The 21,299-nt window shown below is 39.4% G+C and overlaps 1 protein-coding gene and 1 non-coding gene across 3 annotated transcripts in view; both read left to right on the forward strand.

Annotated features, from left to right (window-relative positions):
* Positions 1-171: 171 nt before the first annotated feature.
* Positions 172-278, forward strand: LOC118973146 (U6 spliceosomal RNA). Its single transcript, XR_005062382.1, has one exon. It is a non-coding gene; the product is annotated as a U6 spliceosomal RNA (small nuclear RNA).
* A 13,377-nt stretch (positions 279-13,655) lies between these two features.
* The window catches only part of ELOVL7 (ELOVL fatty acid elongase 7), an 85,460-nt gene continuing 77,816 nt past the window's right edge, over positions 13,656-21,299 (forward strand). The window contains exon 1 of one of the 2 annotated variants that reach the window (XM_073235931.1): positions 13,656-13,823. The gene's annotated coding sequence lies outside the window, so the exon portion shown is untranslated. The remainder of the gene's footprint in view (positions 13,824-21,299) is intronic. The other variant, XM_037022337.2, reaches the window with a different exon arrangement.

The raw sequence follows: 21,299 nt of genomic DNA on the forward strand, positions 1-21,299 counted from the left end.
CAACATACAAAAGGAAAAATATTTATTACGGTAGGGGAAGATTGCAGGTATTTATATGTGTATTCTTAGGGGGTGACATTCACCTGGTTCCTTAGGTAATGACACAGTGGAGAAATATGTACATATTGTGACACGCTTTTGATGACGCTATCAGAAGTGAAGTGATTTTCAGTGCTCGCTTTGGCAGCACATATATTAAAATTGGAACAAGATAGAGAAGATTAGCATGGCCCCTGTGCAAGGATGGCACAGAAATTTGTGAAGCATTACATATTTTTTTAAAAAGAAGAAGAAATTAAGTGATTGCGCATGAACCAATAGTCCATTTTGCTCAGGGAAGTAATATAGCTTGGCAATTAAAACTATGTCAAAAGCAATTTCTAGGTATGTGTCATCATTGTAACTTTCTTTCACTGAAGAAACATTTATTGAAGACCTTGCAAATACCAAGGATTCCATTGTCAGCCCTATTTTTGTTCAGTACCAGATCTTGAATAAGGATATTAATGGTAGTAGTGATATTTGCAGATGATAGTAAGCTAGGAGGGATGACAAATGTCATGGATGAAAGACACAGGATCCAAAATTATTTCAACAGCTTGGAATGAATGATATACTAAATTCTAATTGAAATTGAAAATGTGAAATCCTACAATGAGGACTGTTCTTTGTCTACCTGATATCTATTTCCCTTCCCTTCTTCCTGATAAACCCACATTCTGCTTGGGGAACCAAAGAATCCAGCTAAATTTAAAATGGCCAGATGACATACTTCTGTTTTAAGACACATAAATAGAAATCTACAGGGAGTTCTCAGGGGTGGGGGTGGGAGGGAAGCATTTGCATTTTTGAAGAGATCAGAGATAACTGGCAGCTCCCTTGTTCTCCCTTCATCCTGCCTTCAGTATTAGATGTGATTTTTGACTTGTGGCCATAGGGAACAAGCAACACGAGAAAGGCCAAGAAAATGGCAAGAATAATAGGGCTTGATACTGTTAGGCCACTGAACTAACGTGACACCAGCGATTTGTACCTCTGGTCTTGTGTAAGAAAAGTAAACCTGTTTATTTAAGCCTCTCTTCAGGTTTTCTGTTCTTTGAGAATGCAGTTTGTGTTAACACAAGCCCCAAATACCAATTGCAAGAGGAACTATGAACCAAAATCTGGTGATTAACTAGAAGCCTAATATGACAAGCCAGTGTTCTCTTAATTTACTTTAATATACACATAATATTCATAAACAAGGAGAAATCATTTTATGTATGAAGTATTATAGCTGGTTTCTAATTCCTGGGAACACTCACATTTGCAATTATGATATCAGGGACATGAAAACAAGTCATAAGAAAATGGCCATAATCTAGAGGGTATTATGCTCTGTGAAATAAGTCAGGCCAAGAAAGACAAGTGCCAAATGATTTCCCTCATTTGTGGAGTATAACAAGGAAGTAAAACTGAAGGAACAAAATAGCAGCAGACTCAGAGACTCCAAGAAGGAACTAGTGGTCACCAAAGGGGAGGAGTGTGGGAGGGCAGGTGGGGAGGGACGGAGAAGGGGATTGAAGGATATTATGTTTAGTACACATGGTGTGGGGGATCACTGGGAAAACAGTGTAGCGCAGAGAAGGCAAATAGTGAATCTGTGGCATCTTCCTGGGCTGATAGACAGTGATTGCAATAAGGTATGGATGGGGACTTGATAATATGGGTAAATGTAGCAATCACATTGTTTTTTCATGTGAAACCTTCATAAGAGTGTATATCAATAATAGCTTAATAAAAAATAAAAAAAAAAAGAAAATGGCCAAAGGATTCAAGAATTATTTAACCCAGAGGAAAGAAGACCTGCCACCTACCGAAAAGGCAAGAAATGACAAGTGTTGGTGAGGATGTGGAGAGAGATGAGAACCCTCCTACACTGTTGATGGAAATGTTGACTGGTGCAGCCACAGCAGAAAGCAGTATGGAATTTCCTCAAAAAACTAAAAATAGAAATACCATTCAACCCAGTAATTCCACTTCTAGGTAATTTACCTGAAGAAAACAAATCCCTGATTTGAAAAGATATATGCACCCGTATGTTTATCACTGCATTATATACAATAGCCAAGCTGTAGTACATATACACAATGGAATATTATTCAGCCATAAAAATAGAAATCATGCCATTTGCAACAGCATGGATGAATCTAGAGGGTATTATCCTAAGAGAAATAAGCCAGGCAGAGAAAGACAAACAACATATGATTTCATTTATTTACAGGATATAAAAACAAAATAAACAAAATGGCAGTAGGCTCATAGACACTAACAAGTTAGATTGGTGGTTACTGTGGGGAAGGGCATGGGTGGGTGGATGAGGGGGATAAGGAGGCACAAAAATTCTCAATTATATGTTGGTCACAGGGACGGTATACAGCATGGAGAATATAGCCAATGACTGTGACATTTTCTAATGTTGATAGATAGTAACTGCACTAGTGGAGGTGAGGATTTAATAAATGGGTAACTGTTGAACCACTGTGTTGTATACTTGAAACCAACATAAGATTGTCTATCAGTGATACTTCAATTTAAAAAAAAGGCCTTGCAATGGGCTGGGAGGGAGTTGATAATATGGGTGAATGTTGAAACCACAATGATGCTCATGTGAAACCTTCATAAGATTGTATATTAATGGTACCTTAAAAAAAAAAAAGAAGGCCTTCTGTGGACATGACAGCTATCTTCATATCTGAAGGACAGTCTTATAGTCTAAGCAATTTATCTGTGGCTCTTAAGGGCAAATTAAAAACCAAAGGGAAAACAACAACAAATGTTGGCGAGGTTGTGGAGAAAGGGGAACCCTCCTACACTGCTGGTGGGAATGTAAATTAGTTCAACCATTGTGGAAAGCAGTATGGAGGTTCCTCAAATTGCTCAAAAGAGAAATACCAGTTGACCCAGAAATTTCACTTCCAGGAATTTACCCTAAGAATGCAGCAGCCCAGTTTGAAAAAGACAGGTGCACCCTATGTTTATTGCAGCATTATTTACAATAGCCAAGAAATGGAAGCAACCTAAGTGTCTATCAGTAGATGAATGGATAAAGAAGAAGTGCTACATATACACAATGGAATATTATTCGACCATAAGAAGAAAACAAATCCTACCATTTGCAACAACATGGATGGAGCTAGAGGGTATTATGCTCAGTGAACTAAGCCAGGCAGAGAAAGACAAGTACTAAATGATTTCACTCATTTGTGGAGTATAAGAACAAAGGAAAAACTGAAGGAACAAAACTGCAGCAGAATCACAGAATCCAAGAATGGACTAACAGTTACCAAAGGGAAAGGGGTTGGGGATGATGGGAGGGAAGGGAGGGATAAGGGCGGGGAAAAAGAAAGAGGGGCATTACGATTAGCATGTATAGTGTTGTGAGGGGTACGGGGGGGCTGTACAACACAGAGAAAACAGGGTGATTATACAGCATCTTGCTACGCTGATGGACAGTGACTGTAGTGGGGTGTGGGGGGGGGACTTGGTGAGGGGGGAGCCTGGTAAACATAGTGTTCTTCATGTAATTGTAGATTAATGATAGCAAAAATAAAAAAAAGTAAAAAAAAAAACCAAAGGGAAGTACAGAAACTTTCGTTTAATTTGCAACAAGTTTTAAAACTAGTATTTCTCAAAGATCCATTTTTGTAGATAGTCCTTCTGTAATCAACTTCTTTTATTTAGCTTGTTTTCAAGATTCCTCCATGTTTTAGCATGTATCAGTATTTCATTCCTTATTTATTGCCAAATAATATTACATTGTGTGGATATGCAACATTATATCTATCAGCTCATTAGATGATGGTCATTTGGGTTGTTCCCACTTTGAGCCATTATGAATAATGTTCTATGAACATCTATGTACAAGTTTCTGTGTGGATATATGTTTTCAATTCTCTCGGGTATATATATCTAGAAGAACAATTGTTAGGTAATTTGTCAACTCTATGTTTACTTTTTGAAGAACTGCTGAACTGTTTTACAAAGTGCCTGTACCATTTTACATTCCTTTACATTCCCACTAGCAATGTATGAGTGTTCCAATTGCAATTTCCCCATATTCTTCCCAACATTTGCTATTGTCTGTCATTTTATTGTATAAATGGGTGTGAAGTGGTATCTCACTGTAGAGCTCATCCTCTCTTACACCATAAGTCCTATTTACAAACCTATTTAAATTCCCTTAAACCTCATTGATAATTTTAATATTTGATGTTTTAAGCAAGTCAAATGGTCTTCCAGGCCATTGAAAAGACTTTGGCTTCTTCTCGAAATAAATGGAAAGTTTAGAGGATTTTGAGAAGAATGACAGATTGCTCTGGTCACTGTTTGGATGGTAGACTGTAGAGGAGGCAATGACAGTAGCAGAAAGCTGGTTAGGAGGCTATTGCAATTATGGAGGTGAGCTTATGAAGCTTGTCCATTAAGGAAGAATGCCAAACAAGTTGCCAGATCTTATCCAGCAAATACCAAGTACCCATTTCCTGCTTTCTGCAGGGTCAGAAGTAAAATCTGTTGTCAATACTATCTTGTTATATCAGTATAACTACACAATTTCTGAGATTTAATGCAATATACATTTGTTTATAGCTCATATAGAAGCCTTCTCTTCCAAATGGTCACTTGGGAATTCAGGATCCCTTCATCTTGTGACTCCAGTATATTCAACATAAGGCTGCAGGAGAAAGAACAGAAAGGATCTTACGTGGTAAGTGTGAATGAGCCAGGCTGGAAATGCCAAGAACTTCTGCTCCAGTTCCATTGGCCAGAAATCTGTAGCCACACCTAAACTGCAAGGAAAGCTGGGAAATAGAGCCCAGCTGTGTGCCAGGAGTAGGAGGAACAGACCTAATGAGTAGCTAACCATCTTCTGCTGCTACAACTCTGAGTGAGCAAGCTCTTTGTTTCTACCCATGTCTGCCACCAAACACTCCAAGACCCCTTTCTTCAATGTACCAAGGGCTAATCCCTTTCCAGACTGTAAATATTAAGGAGCTGGCTATTTGTGTGGCTGCCACTGTTTTCACTTACCTGTCATACTTCTTAAAGTTTTCTGAACAAGTCTGATTTTTCCTCAGCCTAATCTAGTGGGAAAAAAGCTGAAATGAATGAAGATGTAACAAACCGAATGCCTAACAAACTTTGCTTTGTGGGATATAAGACACAACTTCTCCACCTTCATTTCCTAGAGTGCTTTATACACACTTTATTTATACAGCTGTTTTATTTAGATAAAGATAGGGAACTCATTTTAAATGCATTAAAACTGATATGTAAAAAGAACAACAGAGATGAAAGATACTGCCTTTTAAATTACATCTATGTACAGAATCAGCTCTTGAGGATCTGTGCCAAAGAAAAGGAAACATGGAGAATATAAAGCAATTTACAATCTCTTTTCTTCATTTAGAAATTCAGTCACTAACATATATATGCCCATCTCCATGCAGGCTGATTTTCAGAGCTGGCCATTTATACCATTTATCATTTATGCCAAATGATCTGTAAACATTAATTAACTGACTACAGATTTCATCCATAGAATAGATTGTTTTGAAGCTGTACATTAAACTGTAAAATAAAAACATTCCAGTAACAGTTTAAAATGTGTGTTTCAATCAATGACTACAGTTTTTAGACAAGTAAAGACAATTTGATAATTTTTATGTTCTTGTACCAAGGTTCACAAATGTTTGTAAAACATAACTTTGGTGATTCTTTCTGCTTACTTTTTAAAATTTTATTAGAGTAACAGTCTTCTGGAAATATTCAAAAAGCTATAAAAAATTTAAAACAATGTATCACATAGTATTTAAAAACCAATGCATAAATCTAATGTTTTTACAAAAATCTTCCTTAATAACCTATTGATAAAAGTGCCCTAGTCTCTTTTTTTACTTCAAATTGTTAAGCCTTTCATGAAAATAAAGTGATTACACAATCATCCTGAATGGACAATAAACACTACAGGTTGTCTTTTCAGTAGCAAGTGTATCTAGGAGGGGAAAAAGGATTCTTACCATTGTTTATTTCACAGCTATCCAAGGTAGGGCTGGACCACTATCAGAGGGGTCCAAAGATCTGGGTTTTTTTCACATTTGTTTTCAGTGATTATTAAAATTAGGCAAGTTTGGGAAACACCAACCTAGTATAAATGTAACTCCTCCTAGAAGACAGCCTCAGTCTGATGAATGTTTATGTACACCTGTGAGGCACACGGAACATCAGTTAGCTACCATTACATAAAATTTAGAGTAACCCATAGGGCAAATATAGTATATGGTAGCAAATTCCAAAAAATCAAGACAGCTAAATAAAGTTTTAAAGCATAATTTTTTTGTTTTCTTAATTGTTATATTATTTGTTTCAGTTACAACATTAAAATATAGTTTTTCATGATAGCATATTATTTAGTCATTTAATAAGATATAAATTATGATAGTTTAGGGTTTATAGGAAGATAATTACAATACTGATTGTTATGATAATTTAAGGGATATTCTTATTCCGTATCTCACTTATATCCTGCCTTGGGGATACACATTTTTCCATACATATTAGATATCTGAGCAGGATACACAAAGAAAATTATTTGTCTGAAACCCATAGTTGGCATTTTCAATGCCAAAAAGAGTTGAAGCCAAGAAGCTTGGCAGGGTGTAGTCACACTGACGTAAAGCAGCAAGATATGGTAAGGGTAGGCAGCCACTTAGTTAATGTCCTTATCACATCACAGTGATGGTCTTCCTGTGATGATATTAAAGATTATATTTAATTTACATAAAATACACATAGGAAAATATTCTAACGCATTTAAATAGCAAGCTCACACAAAGTAGTACTCCAACAGCTTTCCTAAATTTCAAGGCACAAAGGATGCAAAGAGAGATGAGATAAAATCTCTACCCTCAAGACTTTTTAATTTTAGTTGGGGTGTCAATAATAAATAACAGAAGTGATGCATTAGATGTAAGATGTTTCCCGAATTGTGCGAAATTATAGCTCTCTGGACAATTATATCTGAATCATATGGAGTATGTGTTAAAACACAAATTCCTTGGCCCACTATCCAGACCTACTAAATCAGCATCTTTGCAAATATATTTCTAGGAATCTGCCTTTTAACAACATCCTAATGATTTTGACTTTCAGTAAAATTTAAGTATCTTCTGGTAAAAGTTAAACAGAACAGACTGACAGAGTAGCAAGTTGCCAGTAAAGATTCAGTCTTCTCTCAAAGAATGAAAAATTCTGAAAAAAATTATTCACAGGAGATATTATTGTCTCCATAGAAAATCAAAGGTATTCTACAATTTACTAAAAGTATCAGTAAAAATGAATGATATATAATCATTACACAAAACTTAAGTTTCCTAAGGTTCTTAGGAATAAATCTAAAAAAATATGTGAAAAGAAAAGAAAAAATAAAACTTTATTAAAAGACAGAGAAGATATACGTAAATGGAGAAATAATATCATGTTCACGGATGGGTCACCTCAATACCTTAATGACAGCAGATCTCTCTAAGTAAATATTTAAACTTTAGGGAATTCAAATCAAAATCCTACAATAGATTTTCAAAGAAAGAGAAAGAAAGGAAGGAAGGAAGGGATGGGGGGAGAGAGGGAGGGAAAAGAAAAGAAAAAAAAAAGAAAACAAGCTGCTCTTAAAATTTACAAAGAATTATACAAGAGAAAGAAAATCCAAGGCAAGACAGGTAGACAATACAATAGAACAGGGAGCTTAGGTAGGAAGGAGTATGTGTGAGATCTTAACAAATGGGGGGAAGTGGACACCTGCCATACATATCATAGCAAAGGGCTAATCTCCCTACCTGTATATCATGGCCTCCTAGAAATTGATAAGGTGAAAAAGCTGCAACCTAAATGAAAAAATGGACAATAGGAAGAGTCTACAGAAGTGGAAATATAAATGGCTTTTAAACATGAGACAGGTATTCAATAACACCTTAAAGGAAACACAAATGCAAACTACAGCAGCATTCTGTATTTCATTTATCAAATTGACAAACATTCAAACATTTGGTAACGCTCTGTTGGTAAGGCTTGAGGAGGGGCAAGGGTGGAGGGAAAGACACTTTTATACATTTCTGGCAGGAGGGTAAATTAGTGCAAGCCTATATAGAGGACAGTTTGGCAATTGCTATCACAATTACAAATGTGCTTACTCTCTGAACCAACTGTTTCACTTCCAACAATTTACTTAGTGTGTGCAAAGTTACTAATTGTAGCATTGTGTATAGTTAAAAGCATGAATTCTAGAGCCTAACTGCCTGGTTTGAAATCCTAGCTCTGCCGCTTCTAGCACATGTCCTCAGGTAAGTTACTAATTTTCCAGTGCTTCAGCTCTACAAAATGGGAGTAATAATAGTATCTGTTTGGGTTGGCATAAGGATTAAATGAGTTAAATCTTTGTAAACAGTACTTACAACAGTACCTGGCACATACTATGCATTTGTTAGCTATTGATACTAACATTACAAGACTACAAATAACCTAAATGCTTATCAATATGGAACTAACTAAATGAATTATGGTAGAGTCGTACAATATAGATGAAAACAAAAAGTATATTTAATACATCAGAAAAAGGAACTATTTCTTATATACGGGGCAAAAAAGCATAAATCATAGGGAAATATTGATAAATGTAACTACATTAAACATTGTTAAACTTGAGAGTGACAAAATTCCTCTTTAGTAATAAGGGTAACTGGTGAATCACTGTGTTGTATACTTGAAACTAATGTAAGATTGTATGTCAATGATACTTCAATTTTTTTTAAATCCTCATAAAATTAAAATATAAGCTCTAGATTGAGAAAAGATGTTGACATATACAGACAAAATTAGCACAATTTAACAAAACATATATATATACCTCTAGGTAAAGTAAGCAAATGACATGAAAAAGGAATTCCAAGAAGATACCTCAATGACTAAAAAATATGAAAAGATGTTCAGTATCAGTAAGTAATACTGGAAATGTATATTAAAACCACAATGAGAAACCATTTCAGAACCATCAGACTGGCAAAATGATAAACTCTGAAAACACCAAATATTAGCAAGAATTTGGGGAAATGGGAACTACTACACAATGTAGTGGGAGTGTAAACTGGCACCACTTAGGGAAATAAGTCAGCAGGATCCTCAGTTAAATAGAAACAATAGAAAATGGCTCATTTAAATGGAAAAGGTGTTTATTGAAAAGCTTACAGAATCTCCACAAAGGCTGGATAACAGGCTTGGAAAAGGTAGGAACAAAGGGAGGCTTTGCTGACAAGCCAAATTTATGCCAGTGAACCAGTCTGAGGAGGCATCCATGTCACTAGCATGACTTTAAGTTCAGAATCCTGGGTGGGGCAGGGAGTGGGAGTATCTGCTTGGCTCTGCCTCGGTCACAGCATTTGTGTTCCTGCTGTCCAAGTGGCTGGTAAAGTGAGTATCACACATTTTCAGCTGCTATAATGGGAGGTGAGTTCTGTCTCATATGAAGTCTTATAATAGGAACTTTCTCAAATATAGCAAAAGGGTTCAGATATAGGGCAGCCAAAAAATAACAAATGTCCTTAGAAGAGAACATCTATTCCATGATCAGCAATTCCATTTGTAAATATAAGCCTTAGAAAATTTTCTACATATGTACAAGAACATACATTCTCATTTGTTTATTGCCACATTGATTCCATGGGGAATCATTGGAACTAATCCAATATCATTCATTAGCAAGCAAATGGATAGTTTTAGTAAATATGAATAAGTAGGATACTATTAATTAGTAATTAAATGAATAAACAAGATCTGCCTTTGTCAACATGAATAAATCTCAAAAGAAAATGGTTGGCTAAAGAACAAAGCTGCAAAAGAATACATATAGTATAATAGTATTTACATAAAATTTAACCCTGTAAAAATTACATATTCAGCATCTATTCAGATAGATACATATGTAATAAAAATATAAACACATGCCTGAAAATGATACATAACTACTTCAGGATACCTTTGGGAAAAAGAAACAGATTAGGGTAGGGTGGAGCTTTAACTGTAACATTTATCTCTTAAAAAAATAGAAAATATTAAGATTTGCATAGTGGACAATGTCATCCCTTTATCCAGATCCCTTTGCATCCCTTACTGACCTCAATAAATCACTAGGACACAACTTTCTGTGTTAGGTCTGCTTGTGGGGAACTACGACAGTCCATTAACACAGACTCCTCCCTCCCCAAGCACCTCCCCGTCACTCGGCCTTCCCTCTGCAGAAGATGTATGGGTGAATGTGTGCTTTCAGATCTAAGGCCAAATTCTCCACCTGTGGGCTAAATCCCACCGCTACAGACTCAAGGATAGCACTACAGCAATTGTCCTGTCTTTCCAGCTGTATGTTTTTCCTTCTCTACTAAGTTTTTTCAAAGTATAGAAACAAATTTTATCATGTATCTTTAAAAAATACAAAACAAACTTTCTAAACCCTATTCCTCTTACTGACATCAACTCTTTGCTCCTTTTTACCACAGAAATCCTTGATATAATTGTCTAAACTTGTTTTTTCCAATTTTTCCCTTACTCTTGAAACTCATTCCCTTCAGGTTTTCTCTCCTTCCTTTTCTCCAAAGCAGTTGTCGTCATGGTCATACAATGACTTCCATATTGTTATGTCAAAGTCAATTTCTGGTTCTCAGTTTATAGCATTTGACACAGATGATCACTTCCTCTACTTGAAACACTTTCTTTCCTTCCTTTCTTTCAAATACTCATTCTTCTCACCCACTGTGGGTTGAATATGATTCCCTATGTCACTGATATGATTTGGCTTTGCGACATACTTGAGCCAATGGAGAATTAGCTAACTTGATGTGAACAGAGGCCTGCCTTCATTGTGCTTCAATGGTGCAAACAGAAACCCAAAAAGCTGTGGGTTTTGGATTGGTTCTTGTACCCCAGTTATCTACCATGAGAAGATCTCCAGGTGGATGCTGCCTCTTCAGTCTAGGATGAACACACATAGAACAGACTTAAACTTAATCTGCAACCTAAAGCAGAACCAGTCGGCTGGGCACAGCCCCAGTCAGCAGCTGAACTACAACCAACCTGCTGACTGATGGACATGAGAGCAAGTATATTGCTATGAGCTACTGAACTTTGGAGTGATTTGTTAGCACTCTTGTGCCTAACACACTTACCTTCCAGGAAATATCACTTTTCTGAGTTTACTCCAACCTCAGGACTGTTCCTTCTCATTCCCTGATCACAATACTAGAGTGCCCCAAGACTCAGTTCCAAACCCTCTTCTAGTCTCACTCTTGGTGCTCTTAGCCATTCTCAGGCCATTAAATACCGTGTGGAATTTGACTTCTCTCAAATTAGTATCACAAGCCCAGACCTCTTTCTTGAACTCCAGACTAGTACAGACTACTGCCTACGTGACAGTCCCACTTGGATATCTAATAGGCATCTTAAATTAAATCAGTCACCCAAACAATTAATGACAAACCCCCCTCCACACTTTCTTCTGTCATAGTCTTCTCTTCTTAATAAATGGCAACACTCTCCTTCCAAATGATCAAGGCAAACACTCTGGAGTCATTTTTTATCTTTATTTTACTTATTTCATCTCACACCCATATCAGATCCTTGGGAAATTTTGTTAACATTACCCTCAGGACATATTTTAAAAATCCTACCATCTCTCACTGCTACTAACCTGGTTCAAGCCACTTTTATCTCCCATCTAGATTTTGTAAGAGCCTCCTACTCATCTCCTTGCTCCACCTCCCTCAACCTACTCTCAAAAATGTTGTCAGGGTATTCCTTTTTAAATTTTCAGTTGAGTGATATCACTTCTTTACTCAAAATGCTTCCCTTGACTTTTTGAGCTCATTGATGACTAATGTCCTCACTCATTCCAATTCAGTCATTCTGGCTTCCTTGCTGTTCTGTGAACATGAACACCCCAGACAAGATCATGCTCCCTGGTCTTTAGCCTTGCTGTTCCTACTGACTGGAATACTGTTCCCAGATAGACATACCTCTTTAAAAATTTGGCTCAAATGCTTCCTCCTTTGAAGTCTTCCCCAACCACTTCAACATTGTGACTCCCCACCTCCAAAAGCTTCTGTCCCTTTCCCATCTTTTTCTTTATAGCACTTATCACAACAAGAAAATCACATATTTTACTTGTTTATGTATCTGTGGTCTGTCATCCTCAACATAGAATGAATGTTCACAAGAACAGTGGTTTGGTTTTTTGGGGGGTGGGGGATCTGCTTTGTCTCCTGTTGAATCTTCAGGAACATAGCACTCAATATTTGTTAAATGAATGAATTAATTTGAGCTGCATATTTGAAATTTCATAAATATACAGAGGTAGGTAGATAGTGACAGACTTAAAGGCAAATATCAGTAGGCAACTGTCTCCAATTGCCAAAGGACTTCTGAAATCTACTAAATGACCTGTTTTTATTATGAAAGCAAAATTTATTTGAAGGAGAAATCTTTAGTTTCCTTGATGTCAGGATTCTCTTCAAGTTGAGTTTTCATGTTTTATGCCTTTCTTTCAATGGCTATTATGTGTACTCTCAAAGTTCTACCTAAAACATTTAAAACTTCCTGTTCATTACAGTGGGATTAGGCTGTGGAAGGTAAACTCCGCATGTGAGTACTCGCTCACCGCTGAGTGTTCTCGCTACCCATCCTCCTAGGTGTTCTGGACCTTTTTGTCCTGATCCCTTGCTTAAACATCACAGCATAAACTACAGGGGCCACGTTTGTGAGGTGCCTGGGTCAGGACAGCAAACCCTCAGGTTATTTTTCAGGTTTGTAGAGGACAACTTCATTTCAGGTCTTGGTTTTGCTGCCTAGGCAAGTACTTCCTTGGATTCCTATTTCATCTCCCCGCTATTGATGCCCTGAAACGCTGCAGCGGTTAAGAGATCGCACTAGACACAAGTCCGCCAAAGTTAAAAAATAACGAAGCCCACCAATAGGAGCCTAACATTTTGCACTCACCCCACTCCCCAATCCAACATAGATAAGGAGAATTCAGTTTGCTAGACTTTGTTCCCTGCAGCAGTTGTTATTTACCAGTAGAGTTAGATTATACACAATTTACTTTCCAGTGCTCTGCAAGTCCGCTCCACTCCCCAATATTTCAGCAAGTCCCCAGTTTCTTAATAAGCAGGGGATGGAGCTGACCCAACACTAGGCTCCTCGCCTTGGCTGGGTCTAGCCTCCATTTCAGGTATGAATGAACCCTCCCCAAAGCCTTTCCAGGAGCAGGGATCCCCTTTCTTGTCCCCCTCCACAGCCAGCCTCGCCCTCAGCCAGGTTTTCCTCATTTCAGGACTGTCTGCAACTCATTGCTCAAGGATGCCAAGCATTTTACACTATTTATGTTAAGCCTCGTGATGACCTCAGGTGACCGCATTTGTGATCAGAAAAAAATGTCATCAGTCCAAGGGCCAGAACCTATATCCCGAGGCGGCCGGCAGCAGCACGGGCGGGAGGCGCGCCCGGGGAGGTAGGGCGACCAGGGCCGCGCGCCGCCCGCCCCTCGTGGGTACCTGGCGGCGGCGGGCAGGGGGCGGTGCTGCGCGGCGTCACGCGGCGGGGTGGGAGCGCCGGCAGGTGACTCCCCGGCGGCCTCCTCCCCTTCCCAGCGCGGTCGGCGGCCGGGGCAGCAGGGGCCGCTGTGAGAGCTCGGCGCCCACGCCGCCGCCCTGTGATCCAGCGCCGGGCGCTCGGCTCCGCCGCCCGCGGTGAGTGCGGGGCTCCCGGCCTGCGGGCCAGGGCCAAACTTTCTCGGGCCTCGGCGGCGAGGAGACGCGGGAAGGGAGAGAGGCCCCGAGGGCAGGGGCGGGAGCGGCCGGGCGGGCGACCTTGGGCGGGGCGCGCGGGATCCGGGTGCGGAGCCGGGGGCGCCTGGCCGGGCCCTCCCGGGGCCGTGCGGACGCGCCTGGGAAGTTTGGCCGAAGGCGAAGGCCCTGCCCGCGGCGCTCACCTGGGCGCCCCCGCTGCCCCGGCCTCGCAGAAGGACGGTGGTCCCGAGCCGCCCCGGGGCTCGCAGGCTCTCCGGGCGCGCCCGCCGGCCGCGGGCCCTGCTGCTCCGGGCGGGAGGGCAAAGGTGCTCGCCGGTGGGACTGGGAGGGAGAAGGACGCCCCCGACCTTGGCCGCCGAGGTCACCCTCCCCGCCCCGGCATCTGGCCTCGCTAGCCGCCCCCCAGAGCTCCCGAGCCCCTTTCCTTTTGCTTGCTTCCCCTCTGGGGCGTCTTGGTGTGCGCGAGGCCGGACTGAACTTGGGGCGCTGCGCCCCGGCTCCCGGAGCCGCATCCTGTCCGGGCGGCTGCCGCTGGCTGAGGAGCCGACTGATGAGTACAGAGCCGCAGAACAGGTCGTGCCGGAGATGGAGATGGGAAAGGCTGTGGTTCCATTGTCCGAGGCTCGTTGGGAAATGGGCCTGGTGCCGCTAATCAGTCACCGCTGATTCAAACTTACCGGATGCAGGGAGAGCGCTCTTTGGAGCTCCCGGGGGAGCTGGGTCTGGTCTCGACCCCGACCAGCTCCCCCAGTGGTTCGGGAAACAAGTCCCTCACTGACTGAAGATCAGTTCTGGAGAGTCTAGCTTTTTCCCTCTTGCTGAGATATCCCCCCGGAAAGCATTTTCACTTAACCTTACTTATACTTGCAGGTTACTCTTTATCCCAGTCCTCGCTTTTACTGTTTTACTGCCATAAAAGAGTCATTTATATTTTGTGGCTGCCTCGTCTTCCTGTCGCTCATTTGCTTACTGATTCCTTACTTTGTAGTTTCTGCTCCAATTACTGGACAGAAATTGTTCTCCCCAAAGTGACTGAGGACAAAAATTCTTCTCCCTCAGTGGCAGACATTTATCGCGTGTTTATGTGCTGGACACTGTTCTCAGAACTTGTGTGAACTCCTCTGGTCCTCGCAGGAATACTGTGAGGTAAATGGTAATATCCTTGTTTTGCGGATGAGAAAACAGAGGCACAGTAACTTGTCTAAGGGCACACAGGTAGCAGTCGGGAATTCCAACCCAGGGCTCTGGTGCCAAGCTGGGCCCTGAACCACTGTGCATGCTGCCTCACCTAGGGTTCCTTTCTTGCTCGATATTTTCCTGAAGTCCTATGCTGTGTCAGGCATCAGTGACCAGGCCCTCATTCGCAGGGCTTTCTTTTCCGTCTTTGTCCTAGTTTAGGTTATCCGACTTAATATTCTGTGCTTTCCCTGCATCTTAGTCAGTTTTAGTGTAACACATGTCAGTGCATATTGTAATATTCCCTTTGGACTTGCCCTGCTTTGCCCCAAAGCATTTCTAGTTAACATCATTTATGTCAGGGGCCACACCATTACCCTAATCATTCCAGGGGCAAAAGTCAGTGGTCCTGTCCCACTCAATTGAAATCTGTTCAGTTTTTACCTGGTCTCTTCCTTCTAACCTTCCTCAGCCTCACCCCTTTCTCATCCGGTCTTCACCACTTCCTCTTTCCCAACACTTTTTACTCATTTATCCCTTGCCATGTATCATTCTTTACTGTTCATTATTTTCTTTCCTAAATGCTTGATGTCCCCAAAATGATTGTAAACACCTTAGCACTTTACATCTTCAGACCTTACAACTAGTAGTTGTTTGACAAATGTTTGCAGAATGGTGCAGTATGAGTTAAGGTAGCGCAGATCTGTGTTTTGGTGATGGGGAAAAGCATTTTTTAATCCAGGTTTTACGGGATGGTAAGGAGTTTGTATTGGTGGACACTGGGGAACTGACAGGGCTTGTACTAGAGGAGAAAAATCCTGCTGACTCCATTGCTGCAGGTAGGAACCCGGTCACCCTGGCTAAACATGACATTAAGAAGTGTAATGAAGTAGAACCATACCAGCAGAGAACCATAGACCTATCCTTGTCTTGGCAAAACAATATATGAAACCACAGTAATTTATAACCCTTCTCCAATTTTACTGAAAAAATAACACATACAGAAAAGCACATGAAACATAAATGAAGTAGTTGTAGAGTTGCTGTAGAGTGACTGTCTTATTCTGGCAATAAATATGATAGTCGGATGAGACTGCAAACAAGCCTACTTAGAAATCTTTCCCCCAAATTTTTGTGTAAGGTGATGTGGGCCCGCACTAATCCTGAGAGAGGATTGACGCTGATGAGAGAACTGACTGTGCGTGGAGAACTTTGAGGTTGAGGAGAAAAGAAAACTGGAAAACGGTATCAAAATGGTGAAATTAGGGAGCCCAGAAGACTTTTGACCTACTGAGCATAATTCTGTCACAGTGAATGTTTTGCCATTTTACCTTTCTCTCCTTTTTTTCTATGCATGTTTTCCTCTGTCATGCTACACATAGAATTTTAGTATTCATGTTTTTCATATAATACATGGTAAACATTTTTTATCTTATTTCTAAAACTCTTGTTGGAATTGTATTCCAGTGATTAGAATGTAATTTCCTTAGCTAATCCTCTATTGTTGGACAGATATATTAACAACGATTACAAACAACCTAAGTTATAGTCATATTTACACCTTTGCAGACAGGCCAATTTACAAATCGGGGTTTATTTATGTTAGATACTTGAGTATGCATAAAAGAAGCCTTTGTCCTCACATAATTTCTAGTCAAGTTGAAGAAATAGGACTGTTCCTAACTTGTTTAATTCTTTATTCTCCTTGGTGTGTTACATGTGCAAACATCAGTTTTAGGGTATGAAAGAATGCTAGTTAGCAAATAAATAATTTGGGAGCCTTTATGTATACAGTAGCAGTAAAGTTGAGAATGAACATTGAGTCTCAATGAAACACAGCATGTCAAGAATCAGGCCATAAACATATTTTTAGAGAGAATATAGTTTAGAAGTGTGCTGTGATCATTCCAATTTGGACCACTCATGAAAAGTTGAAAACTCATGCAAATTTGGTACTTTATAAGATAGGTCTTCTAAACAAGATCATGGTATCCCACTGTTCTTAATTGATTTAGATATATTAAAGGCACATACTATTATATTGTCAAGTAAAACTTATCTTTTGGTTAAGGATAGAGGTAAGTACACACCATAAATATTGCTAAACACACTGCTCATTATTCAGATGAACTAAGTTACCATATAAGTCTGCCATGTTAAAAACAAATCTTCATCTGTAGGGATGAGCAGCCACGTGGGCCTTGAACACCAACAGGCTGGCTTCTTTGTCCCCTCTGATATAAGGTAATAGAGCCAAACCTAGCCAAAATAAGGATGTTTCAGAAGTTGCATATTCAGCAGATATTTGAGTGTCAGCTTTGTGTCAGGCAGAATGGTTGGCTGGCTTCTAAGGAGCCCAGCCCACATCTGTGTGGGCTTGAGGGAGGTAAACAATGACAGGACAGTGTGATAAAGTATAAGAAGCATATTCAGAGTGCTGCGAAAGCCAAGCAAGGGAGGCAAAGCTGCCTTCCTGAGCCAAAAGAAGGGAGAATGGGGGGAGTTAGGGCAGCAGAGAATCAAATCCAGTCTGTGGGCGCAGATGCATCAGAGAGTTGGAACACTGTAAAATGACTGCAGAGGAGGGTGTGAGGTGAAGTTGCCTAGGCACAGAGGGGCCAAGTTACTGAGAGTCTTGTTTCACCGACTGAAGATTTTGGGTATTATCCTAAAGTCAGTAGGGAGCCATTGGAGATGGACAGACAGGGAGGGGGCTTGGTAAGGTCTGGCATTTGCAAATTCACCTTTCTGAAACTTCTGCCCCTCCCATTGGGAGGCTCTGTCTGACTCTTCTACCTGATGTCTATTTCTCATTTCTATCTGATCTCGAAAGGACCACCATCTTCATTCTTTACATTAGATATCTTGATTAAACTGAGTTTGCATGACAATTTTGGAATAGAAAATAAACTTCAAGGGCCTTCTTTGTGTCACATATTAATAGAATGCTCAAACATGCATTCAAGCTTTAAATATTTTATTGACAATCATGAGGTGAAAAGTTTGGCATCTTTTAGATATTAGTAATAGTTGCAACAAGGCACTTTATGTGCATTTTTTCTCATGAACCCTCTGAAGCCGGGTCTGCACCAAAATCCTCATAGTTCGCATGGGTACAGAGAAGTGTGAAAAGCAGAAAGCAGAAAGCTCCGTGTATACTGTTGAAAGTACGCAGCCAGGATTTAAACCCAGGTATAATGGCAGTGTTTAGGCTCTGCCTACTAACTCTGTGGGTTGGTATTTTAAAGAGTGTATCATATACCAGGGCTCTGATTTCATGCAGTGCTTTTGTGAGGGCATAAGGACAACCATAGATGTAAACCTGATTTAGACTTTTTAAGTGGTAGAAATAAGAGAACTAGAAAAAGAGGGTTTGGCTAGTAGACCTTCATCTAAACTCAGACCCTCCCTCCCTCCTTTTTGGCCCAATTTCTGGATTTTGTCTTAATAGTATATTTGTGATTTATTTGTTTGTTTACTACAATTGAATTACATAACAAGTATATAGTACAAAAGTAAAGGGTACTTGTATGTAAGGATGACTTTTCCTAAGTCTGTCAAGGGGCTTCTCTGCCCACTCCTCTTCTTACCAGCTTTTGTTGACTTCTCTAGACAGACAATGCCATGTTGGATCCTGTGGGCCCAAAAGACTTATGTCTTGGAAGCAACCAACCAACCAAACTAATGTTGACCTCACGTTTTAATCCTTCTGCTGTTTATCATTTAGTTAGCTAGAAGACACATGCTTATACCTTCAGCCTCTTTGACATTTTAACATGTATGACTTTAACTTGAAGAAAGAAGGTAGAAAAAATATTCTTAGGAAACCAGAATAGTATTACTTATTATTCAGTAGCTTAAGGTAAGTTCCTGAGTAAATGTGGAATGGAATTTTAAAAGTTAAGCTGCTATTTATTGTTCAAAGAGACAACAAAATAGGTAGTAGACATTCAACATTAAAGATAGTTAAATTTTTAAATTAAAAAATATGTATTAGAGACAATTGGGCATTGGTAATTGCACACAGTTCATCCTAGTATAGACAGTCCTCTTGACTTCTAACCAGTTGACCCAGTGAACCTATGCTCTTCATTTCCTGAAGCAGACTGAGTGCTGCCCAGGCATGATGAACAGTGGCCTGTTTCCTGCTCCAATTGCTGGATTACTGGCTCAACAATAGTCTGTTGCAAACCTGTTGGTGCCAGTTACACTTGTTATTATGACTAGATAATTTAAATAAGTGTATAAATCTATGAACCTAAGTACAAAAGAAAATAGTATTATTGTTTCTGTGAATGTAATGTTGAATTCTTTGGAAAGATTCCATAAAAGCAAGTGACTAAACAATGGAACATTATTCAGCCATAAAAAGAGAAATCCTCCCATTTGCAACAACATGGCTGGATCTAGAACGCACTATGTTCAGTGAAATAAGCCAGGCAAAGGAAGACAAATACCATATGATTTCACTTACTTGTGGAGTATAAAAGCAAAGCAAAACAGAAGGAACAAAATAGCAGTAGACTCACGGACACCAAGAAGGGACTAGTGGATACCAAGTGGGAGGTGTTGGGGTGAGTAGAGGGGGAGGGTGAAGGGGATACAGGGGCACAGTAATTTGCAATCACAATCTAAGTTGGTCATGGGGATGATAGTACAGCATGGAGAATATAGTCAATGATTCTGTAACATCTTTCTATGTTGATAGATAGTAACTCACTAGAGGGAAGAAGATGTAATCATATGGGTAACTGTTGAACCGTTGTGTTGTATATTTGAAACCAACATAAGATTATATATCAATGATACTTCAATAAAAAGAAAAGTGAGTGACTAAAAAGTGGGCCAGAAAACTAAAAGATAGGAGAACTGTAAAACTTGAAAGATAATATCCTGATCTTGCTTTACAAATTTGTTTTTGTTGTTTTGTTTTTGTCTTTTAGTTTTCAATCCAATTAGAAAATTAAAACTGGAAATTGTAGGAAATAAATTCTGGGTATGGTTTATATAAGAAAAATACTGGGGAAGCATTCTTCCTCAAGGGAAATCTTGGAACTACTTTGGATATTTGAGGAATTAATGCGCATTAATTCCTCAAATATCCAAAGTAAAGTAAATGTTTATGGTGTGTATATAATTTTTTAATTGTTTTCTGTAAGCAGTGTTTTTGATTAACTGACCAGAACCAGCCAAAATGCTGTTATTAATCTGACTGTAATAATTTATGCCACAGCATAGTAAGTAGTCAGAGTCTTTGCCTCCGTAGTTGTTCTATGCACCTACATTAATAAAGATAAAGTGAAACTTGGCCGTTGAGAATGTAAAAAGCAGAGTACATGTGGATTTTTTTTCTTAGCATACCATGCTAATGGTACATTAACCAACTTCTTATTTTAAATTAGGTTTTTAGTGTCTATATAATCTTTATGTTTATTTTAATAATGTGAACCAGTATGTAGAGCCTAGAGTTCCTACTTTCCTTTAATGACTTTCATGAAAATTGAGAACAAAAATACATGTTAGCATTAGCCAGTCTGTTAAACTTGATAAATTTCTTAGTGCTCTTAGACTGGTAAGTTGAATTGGTCAAGGTATAACTTATTCTAATTCAAATAGTAAGGCTAGAGGTTATTATTTCCTGAAGCATTATAAGAAGTTCATGGAAAAAGACTGAATTTATAAAATGGGAATAATGAAAGTACATTTTATAATAATAGCATTTATTGAGCATTTGCTATATCTGGGCACTGCTAAATTCTACATATGCCTTATCTCATTCAATCTTCACAAAAGCCCTACCAAGAAGGCGATATTATTCCCATTTTATAGATAAGGAAACTGATGCACATAGAAATTAAATAACTTATCCAAAGTCATTTGCTTAATAAGTAACAGAACTGGGAATCAGACCCAGTTTAGTCTGGACTCCATTGCTTATATGGCACGCTCTTCTTTTACCACTTTATAACAGAGTACTTTTATAGGTTTCTTTTCTTTTCTTTCTTTCTTTTTTTTTTTTTTTTTTTTTGAAGCTGTTTATTTAAGAGGCTAATTCTAGACAGAGGCAGCCAACACAGGATGTATTAATGAAGATGCTACTACTACCACTGTGGGCTCCTGGGCTTCACTCCCACAGGGGGGATATGCCTCAGTTATCCCATCTAGGGGATGAAGAAGTCAAACGTTTGAGGGGACATGAGCATGTGATAATTTTTAAAAGGCATGTTAAAGTGTTTCAAG

Source organism: Manis javanica, chromosome 1 (assembly GCF_040802235.1).
Source record: "Manis javanica isolate MJ-LG chromosome 1, MJ_LKY, whole genome shotgun sequence".
Classification (NCBI taxonomy): Eukaryota; Metazoa; Chordata; class Mammalia; order Pholidota; family Manidae; genus Manis; species Manis javanica.